Genomic DNA, 9,149 nt, shown 5'->3' on the forward strand with positions numbered 1-9,149 from the left:
GTTGTTGCCCTAGAATAGGCGTTTTGGAAACACCTTGCAATTTGCAATTTTAGCTATTCATCACTTATTCTATTTCACACTTTCTTTTTCATTCATTGTTCTGATTTGTTTTCTTTTCTTTGGTTACAGCTCCAGGTTATGAGCCGAGGAAACCCTTCGACATTGGTTGAAGGAAATCTGGACATTGAGCGAAGAATTCATAGAAGGGGAAAAGAACCTATGCAAGAATAGTCTAATCAAGATGAGATAGCAGGTGAAGGGTCTGATAACATGGCAGAACAGAATGAGCAGCAGAGGACACTCTCAGATTATGCCAGACCCATAGTTCTTGGCATGCAGTCTAGTATTGTGCGGCTACCAATCATGACTCAGAATTTTGAGCTTTAGCCAGGCTTCATGCAGATGTTACACTAGTCAGTATAGTTTAATGGTTTGGCCGATCAGGATCTAAATAATCACATAGAGAACTTCTTAGAGGTGTGCGACATGCTCAAGATTAATGGTGTTACGGATGATGCTATCAAGTTGAGGGCCTTCCAATTTTTCTTAAAAGGGAGAGCGAAGCAATGGATACATTCATTACCTAGAGCATCGATCACTACATGGGAGGAGATGGTAGAAGCTTTTCTTGCCCGATATTTCCCTCCCAAAAAATCTGCGAAGCTTAGGAATGAAATATCCTCTTTTGTGCAAATAGAATTGGAGTCTCTATTTGAGACATGGGATAGGTTCAAGGAGCTCCTGTGAAAATGCCCTTAACATGGATGATTATTCAGACTTTCTATAATGGGTTGAATGCAAGCATAAAGCAGTTACTTGATGCTACAGCATAAGGTACTTAGGAAGCAAGACCCCCAAAGAAGCCTGACATCTCATTGAAGAAATGACTATGAACAGTTATCAGTGGAATACAAGGGACAGAGAGAAGATAGCCTGACTTCATGAGATTGATGCAATTACTTCATTGGCGGCCCAGGTTGAGTCATTGAGCAAAAAGTTAGATGCTCTAACTTCTCCTAGAGTAGAAGCCAAGACTAGTTGCACTGGGTGTGGGGGAGGACATGCTCCATCTGATTGCCCGATTTCTATTGGTGGTACATCCTCGGTGGAACAAGTGGATTTTGTGGGTAATACAATGAGAGGCCAAGGGAATCCATATAGCAATACCTACAATCCGGGGTAGAGGAGCCGCCCAAACCTTTCATGGAGTAATCAAGGGCAACAGAAGACTATGGTACCACCCGGTTTCCAACAACAACAATAAGCGGCGAACATGGAGAACCGAGTTTCAGGGTTGGAAAATCGGATGACCGACCTAGAGAAGGCCTTGACCAAGTTTATTCAATCGTCGGATACAAGATTTCAATTGGCTGAGACCACACTTCGTAACCACACCGCATCATTGCACAACTTAGAGAACCAAGTGGGCCAAATTGCGAAGTCACTCTCGGAAAGACCTCAAGGGAGTTTACCAAGGAATACAGAGATAAACCCAAGAGAACATATGAAGGCGATCACTTTGAGAAGTAGTTGTGAAGTTGAGGATAGGCTCCCAAGTGAGAAGACCAATGTTGAAGCACCTGAGGTCATGGAGATTGAGGAGAGAGCCAACAAATAGAAAGAGATGGCACCCCCATCTTACAAGACAAGAATCCCTTACCCTTGAAGGTTGAAGAATGACCAAAATGATGAGCAATACAAGAAGTTCTTAGGTCTATTGAAGCAATTACACATCAACATTCCATTTGTAAAGGCGTTATCTCAAATGCCTCGTTATGCAAAAGTTCTTAAGGACCTCTAGACCAATAAGAGGAATTTGGAGGAGAGTACATATGTGATTCTAGATGCTTTATGTTCATGGTGTTGGAAAAGAATATGTACTTTCATTCCATTCAACATTGGTAATTTGGGTAAGAAAAGGCATTGGCGGATTCAAGGGTTAGCATCAACGTCATGCCTTATACTTTCTTCCAGAAGCTAGGCTTGGGAGAGCCTAGACCCACTCGGATGACACTTAAATTGGCAGACGGAACAATTAGGCATCCGAGGGGCATCATTGAAGACGTACTTGTGAAAGTTGACAAGTACATATTTCCTGTAAACTTTGTAGTATTGGATATTGATGAGGATGTCGATGTTCCGCTGATCCAAGGCTCTTATTGATATGGACAGTGGGGAGTTGACTTTATGAGTTGGTGATGACAAATTGACATATTGAAGCCATGCGACATTCTCTTGATTTTGATGATACTTTGTATTTCCTTCACACTACTAGTGAGCTAATAGATGAATACGTGCAGGAAATGATGTGTCCAGACCATATGAAGAGATGTTAGATCAAGAAATGGAGAACGAAGAAATCTTATCACTTTGTCTAGAGGACAAGATGCAACCTACCCCATAAATCATTAAGAGGATGATCTAAAAGATAAAGTGAGTAAGGAGACGCCACACAAAGCACTCCAAGGCTAATAGGGATGTGCAAGAACAAAGTAAGGGTGACAAACCCTTCTGTCGTAACAAGCTTGACAACTCCCCCTCTACCTTGAAAAGACTATGTTCATCATGCTTTCAGATTGTTGGTAAGAGGGAAACCTTCATTTATGAGCCCCCATGAGGTAAGAAGAGGTACGTAAAGCTTAGTGACGTTAAACAAGCGCTTCTTGGGAGGCAACCCAAGTCTTTACTTTTTTTTAGGGCTTAGTTTAGTATTTGCATGAATAAGGATTTAAGTGTTGGTCTCTTAATTTTTACATGCTATTGTTGTGCTTTTCTCGTGGATCATTGGTGTTTTTGTATGCTTAATTGTGATTGGCAAAGTTTCTTGGTCATTTGAACATGTTTTTCATGATTCTCTGGTCAATTTTTCATAGTATAAGCAGGCTCTATGTTTATATGAGTGTGCAGAAATTTTCTGCAGAGTCTGTAATTTTTTTCAAGTCATCCAAAGAAGACACACGGCCGTGTGGAATTTCTACAAGGGCATGTGTTTCCTTTCAGAGCTCATCCCGAGAGGACATAGTGGCATGTGTTTGCCCCTGTGAACTACCTTGTGATGGTCACACATGTTATAACCAGGTTTTTACACTAGATTAAACTAGCCCATTTCTATAGATTTTTCAGTCCAATACTGTAGCAATATATTCATGTAGCAACTTGATCCTGTAGCAGACCGGTCTTGTAGAAGCCGGTCCTGTGGTGATCTGCCACTGTAGCAACCCGTTACTGTAACAGCGCGATTTTCTCTTAAAACCTTTCTTTTTCTTTTCTTCGTTTTCTTCTTCCCTAGTTTGGCCGAACCCTTTCTTCTCCCTAATTTTTTTTTCTTTCCGGCGAGATTTTCCGGTGAACCAAGTGTCCTCTTCCTTCTTTCCTCACCCTTGAACTTGGTAAGCTTGGATTTATTGTTTTATACCATAATTCCGAGGTTACTGTAGCACCGGCAATCTTTGGTTGTTTCTTTGATTTCCTTGGATTAGAATGAAGCTAAAACCCCTAGAATTTCATTGGTAACCTTTATACCTAGTTTTGAGCTAATCCTAGGATCGAATTAGGGTTGTTTGTTAGAAAACTTACGGTTTTTCTTGTTTGTTTTGTTTTTGCTAATTTTTGTTGTGTTTTGTTTGCTTTGGCAAGGAGAAGAAGTCTTGGCTCGAGGCAAAGACTTAGCCGAGGAGTAGCTTGAGAGGAAGACAAATTGCCGATCCTGTGAGTGGAATTATTTAGCATAGCTTTATTAGAAGAATGCCAATAGCTATATATATATATATATATATATGCATATCATGTTTCAAGTAAGTTTTATTGATTTATACTTGTTTGGTATTTTGGTGAATGATAGTTCTTATTGAGAAAATCTTGGATGTCTCATTTGGCTTTTGATTTGTTATCATGGAAATTGTAATTGATATATGTATCCATGAGTTTGTGAAATCCTTATTTTGTATGAAACTTGAGATTTGTTGTGGAAATCTTTGATTTGGTGAAATCCTAGGCTTGAAACAAATTTTGAATTGTCGAAAGGAAAGGATTTCCATGTTGCTTCTTGTGTTGGGACTTGCAAATTATTTTGTATTAAAAGTTTGGGCTTTGCTTATGTGTTTATCTTGTCCTCGTGCAAATGGCCGAGGTATTATTGATTTATGATTATGGATGGATATTGTACTCCGAGTGGAGTTATGTTTATTGTGGTGATTTGTTCTGGTGATATCCTACTATAGTAGGCGGTCTCCATGGCCAGCCTGTTGAGGTGGCGTGATGAGCGGCTGATTACTACGAGGGCTAGTTCAGGTGGGAGTGTAAAGCCCTGACTAGATATTCATCGGGCAGCCGGAGTCACCAACCGGTGAATTGATGGGTCAACGTCAAGGGCATGAGTACCTTGATGTCTCTGAACTTAGCCATGGCCATGGCGAAAGTTTAGAGAGTTTTCTAGACCACGTTATGCTGGGTGAGTGTTGGGTATTGTGCTGATTTATTAAAACCATGTTTTGTGGTTTTGGTGTTGTAAACTCTAGTTGGGGTAAAAATGGTTTTCTTGGTATTATTATGTTATTTTAATCCTTTTGAAGACTTCTATTATGTGTTAATGTTTCTAAACTAGTATTATTTTGGTAAAACTTTTATTTTGATGTTTTATTATTTTTTTATTCATTTGTTGGTGTATTTACGCTAAAGTTGTGCTAACCTCCCTCACCGAGTAACTTGAGTTACTCATCCCTCTTCTTCCTCCCGATCTGCTGCGGGTAGTAGGTGTGGGTCGTGTGGCGCGTCTTGGGCATTTTCTCTGATACGTCTTACCCGTTGTATTTCCTTCAGTTCATGTATGTTGTTGTTGTCATGGAACATATTATAAGACCTATCGATCCACTAGTGTGTAGAAAACTTTGTTGCATGGTTTCGTATCTAAATAACTTTTAACTTTCATGTACTAGCATTTCCTACTGTTGTTAGTGTTGTTTTCTTGTGTATTTGTGAACCTCTATATTTTTGTTTCCTATTGTTGTTTTTGTTGTTGTTGTTACTATTATTGAATTCCAGTATATTGATCAGCCTTGCAGCGTCCTGAGGGTTGAGTGGCGGGGTATCCCTCCTTGGGATTGCTGCGGTGATTGTCGCGTTTCTTGGGCTCGTGGGCCGGGGCGTGATAACACACCCGTGGGTAATTTCCACATGGGCGTGTGTTTCTCTCTAGAGTCCCAGACTCCATCCCAAGAAGACAGAGGGGCGTATGAATGCCCCTGTGGATGACCCTGTGAACTACACACTAGCGCGGGTAATTTCCACACGCCTGTGTGAATCTCTACAGAGAGTTCTCCTATATCCCGAGAAGACATAGGGGTGGTGAGTGCCCTTGTGAGTACCTTTGTGAAGATGCACATGCCCGTGTAGAATTTCCACAGGGCGTGTGGAACACTTAGCCAAAATTTTTGGATGGATAGAGAAGCCATAGGGGCGTGTGGTTGCCTCTGTAGGTCGGGCACATGGGCGTGCAGAATTTCCACAAGCCTGTGTGGATGCATTCAGAGGTAAGCTGTGCCATCCTCAGAGCACATAGGGGCATATGAGTGCCCCTGTGAAGCTCTCCTGTGGAGTGACACGGGCGTGGGTAATTTTTACACGCCCGTGTGGATGTGCAGAACTTAAAAGGCTACGATTTTTCTTTATAAATCTCTTGTGCCTTTTTATCTTTTCACTCCCAAACACTCCGTAAACGCATCCATTAATTCCCCCGACTTCTCACAATCGATTTAGAGGGTTTGCATTCAAGTTTTCTGGCCGTTTTCAAGGTTTTCATTAGCATCTTGTTGGTAAACCCTCTTTCTCTTTCTCTTTGCCAAATCTTGATTTATTTTGATTAAATTGGTGATTGCTACTTTGTTTTCATGTGTAATTATTTGGTGCATACATTAGAGTGGTTTTTAAGTGAAATTTGTATGTATTTTTGCGGTTTTTGCATAGCGGCAGTGCGGCTTTCATGCCCCGTGGATCCACATAGGCGTGTGGAATTTCCACACGGACGTATGGATTTCTGCAGCATTGAATCTTTGAGTTTATTTGATCAATGTTTTTTCAATTCTTGTTGTTATGGCCCCCAAATTGAAGAAGCAAGCTGACAAGCGTTCGCGCGAGTCTTCTCCTAAGCCAGAGCCTTTAGAGTTTGCGATTCTCGAGCACCAGGCTCGATTTGCAAGATTATCCAAACTTAAGTTTAGTCAAACTCAATTTCCGGACTTGAGTGCACTCCGAGAGGTTCAGCGAAAGGATGAGATAGCTGACAAGATAGATGAGTTTCTCTCTGGGGGTAGCTGGAGGAGATGTTGTCCATTCGCGAGCCGGATATCCGTATGTTGACACTGCATTAGAGTCATTCAAGTTCGATTGATTGTATTCTAGATTCGACAGTATTGATGCCATATAGTTCCAAGCATTTGGAAACCATTACAGTATGACCGTCACACAGTTTTCGGTCCAAATTGGATTGTATGATGAGGCTTTTACTGACACTGAGAAGTATGACCAATTACTGACTGACTATCTCAGTAGTTTGACTCCTTAGATAGCATACAGGACCTTATGTGGACATGGTCAGTATGAGCCAGGAGTGTCAAAGGCTATATGCCTCTCCCGACTGAGCTACAGATACATCCATGTCGTTCGAAGCAGATTAGTGAATGGACGTGGTAACAGATTAGTGAACGAACGTTCAAAGCAATATACTATAGCAGCTACTGTTCATAGCCGGCCGAAAATCAAGTTTCTAGAGAATCCACACGGGCGGTTGAAAATTCCCCACGCCCGTGTGGAAATTCCACAGGCCTGTGTGGAGAATCCACAGGGGCGTGTGGATGCCCGATTCTAGCCCTATTTAAGCCACGATTCAGCCCAATTCTGAGGGGAATCATTCCCCCTTCTCTCTAATTTTTCTCCATCTTTTGAGAGGCCGTCGGCTAGGGTTTTGAGGGGCTTTTGGCAAGTCTTTGGAGTGGTCCTATGGATTCAACCCCGCACTTCTCTTGGAAGAAGGTTATTGTGGGAGCTTTCATCAGCACTGATCCAGCAAGGTGTACCCTAGGCCGGACAATGGGACCTTTGGAGAAAAAGAGGCTACTCCATAAGACCATCAACACGAATACCGATGGGGTTTTCCTATAGATTACTTGTTTTTACTTTTTATTTCATTATTGATTGTATCTTGCTCCATGGAGAGCTAAACCCCTAGTGGGTACTTGGATTTTATAAACCCTAGGTTGTTAATGTTTCTTTGACCTTTTATTATGCCTTCCTTAATTTATGTTTTTAATTGAGTTTCAATCTTGAATGCTTGTTAAATGATTTCTCCCTTAGAGTGACACTAGGGTTGAGAGCTCATCTTGGTAACCTTTGTGGATAGGTGACACGCCATGAGGATTAGACAAAGCTATATTTGAGAGGGTTAAGAGGGTGAGTCGAGAGGAAGCAGAGCGTCCCCTTTCCCCTCTGGTGTGATTTATCATACCTCCAATTCCTAGAGTTCTTTGCGGTTATAATAGAGTGAATAACTAAAGGATGAACTCCGTTTGGGCTTAGTTACACGAGCAATAGAGTGAAACATTGAAGTGACTTTAGTATCTGGGGCTTAATTATGACTAGGGGTCTTTCTCCTTCACCAAATGGTTAGATCTACACATAGAAATAGGGTTTATCACTTCGAATCCATAGAACTCTGTGCAACTTTGCACAGTGTAAGGTGTTGAGACTGAGTGATTTCTCCACCGTGACATAGTGTAGAGTTAGTCACGGTTGACCTTAGGTTTGGGACCATGTACTTTAGGATTTCCACGACTCATTAAGCATTAGTTAGGAAGCATAATAGTAAGTCATGCACTTGAAACATTAGTCCTAGGGTTAGCATTGTCTGAGTATCCTACTTCTATCGATTGCTTTTCCTCTCACTTACTTGGGCTTCTCGTTCATGTTTCTTTTATTTTTCTCCCTACATTACACTTTATCAAAACAATCATTATTCATCTTCTCTTGGTTAAGTAGAACTTTTAGTATTTTTATTCCTTACTCCTTGTGGATACAATACCCCACTCACTTGGGATTTATTACTTCGACAAACCCGTGCACTTGTAGGTCACACATAGGGGGCGTTGTCAAGTTTTTGGTGCCTTTGCAGGGAGTTGGTATTTTGAGATACTTTGTTATCTTAGCCATTCATCATTCATTCTACTTCAAATCTTCTTATTCTATCATCATTTTGATTTGTTTTCTTTATTTTGGTGCAACTCCAGGTTATGACCCGAGGGAACCCTTCGATATTAATTAAAGGTGATCCTGAACTTGAATGTACACTCAGAAGAAAGGGTAAAGAACCTGTGCAAGAACCGTCGAATCTAACTGAAGTGGAAGTTGAAGGGTCTGACAACATAGTAGAACAGAATGAACAACAGAGAACATTTTCTGATTACCCCATACCATCAGTATTGGGGATACAATCTAGCATTGTGCGGCCCCCGATTACAGTTCTGAACTTTGAGCTAAAGCCAGCATTCATCCAAATGATACAGCAGTCGGCGCAGTTTAATGGTTTGGCCGATGAGGATACAAACAACCATATTGAAAACTTCTTGGAAGTTTGTGACATGCTGAAGATTAACGATGTTACGGATGATGCTATAAGATTGAGGCCTTTCTCATTCTCTCTAAAAGGAAGAGTAAAGCATTGGCTACATTCTTTACCACGAGCATCCATCATGACATGGAATGAAATGGTCGAAGCTTTTCCTGCAAGGTACTTTCCTCCGGAGAAATCAGCGAAGCTTCATAATGAAATATTATCGTTTGTTCAGGTGGAGCTTAAATCCTTGTTTGAGACATGGGAGTGATTCAAGGACCTCCTACAGAAGTGTCCACAACATGGTTTCCCCGAATGGATGATCATTCAGACTTTTTACAATGGGTTGAATCCAAGTATGAGACAACTTCTAGATGCTGCCGTAGGAGGTACAATGGGGAACAAGACCCCTGAAGAAGCCCGGTAGTTGGTAGAGGAAAGGGCCATGAACAGCTACCAATGGAATGCAAGGGAAAAGAAGAAAGTGGCCGGACTCCATGAAATTGATGCGATTACATCCTTAGCAGCCCAAGTAGAGGTATTGAGCAAG

The 9,149-nt window shown here is 41.4% G+C and overlaps 2 non-coding genes across 2 annotated transcripts; both read right to left on the reverse strand.

Annotated features, from left to right (window-relative positions):
* Positions 1–660: 660 nt before the first annotated feature.
* Positions 661–767, reverse strand: LOC120269692. Its single transcript, XR_005539333.1, has one exon. It is a non-coding gene; the product is annotated as a small nucleolar RNA R71 (small nucleolar RNA).
* Positions 768–8,801: 8,034 nt separating this feature from the next.
* Positions 8,802–8,908, reverse strand: LOC120269713. The gene has a single exon (XR_005539353.1). It is a non-coding gene; the product is annotated as a small nucleolar RNA R71 (small nucleolar RNA).
* Between the last annotated feature and the right edge of the window lie 241 nt (positions 8,909–9,149).

Source organism: Dioscorea cayenensis, chromosome 9, assembly GCF_009730915.1.
Source record: "Dioscorea cayenensis subsp. rotundata cultivar TDr96_F1 chromosome 9, TDr96_F1_v2_PseudoChromosome.rev07_lg8_w22 25.fasta, whole genome shotgun sequence".
In the NCBI taxonomy this organism is placed as follows: Eukaryota; Viridiplantae; Streptophyta; class Magnoliopsida; order Dioscoreales; family Dioscoreaceae; genus Dioscorea; species Dioscorea cayenensis.